Raw genomic sequence first — 219 nt, 5'->3', positions numbered from 1 at the left:
AATTTCTGGGATTAGCAAAAAGGCAGACTTCTCAACACTAGCCCTGAAGCAATTGTCTCTGCTTGTCATCAACGAGTATTGTTCTGAACGCATACACATTTACACGGACGGTTCCACCATTTCCAACAGCTCTACCGGAGCAGTAGTTGTTCCATCGAACGCAGTCACTTTGCAATTTAAATACACGCACAATACCACGTCTACAACAGCAGAACTTGC

The sequence above is a fragment of the Dermacentor silvarum genome, chromosome 1, assembly GCF_013339745.2.
Source record: "Dermacentor silvarum isolate Dsil-2018 chromosome 1, BIME_Dsil_1.4, whole genome shotgun sequence".
NCBI lineage: Eukaryota > Metazoa > Arthropoda > Arachnida > Ixodida > Ixodidae > Dermacentor > Dermacentor silvarum.
This window is presented reverse-complemented; position numbering follows the sequence as displayed.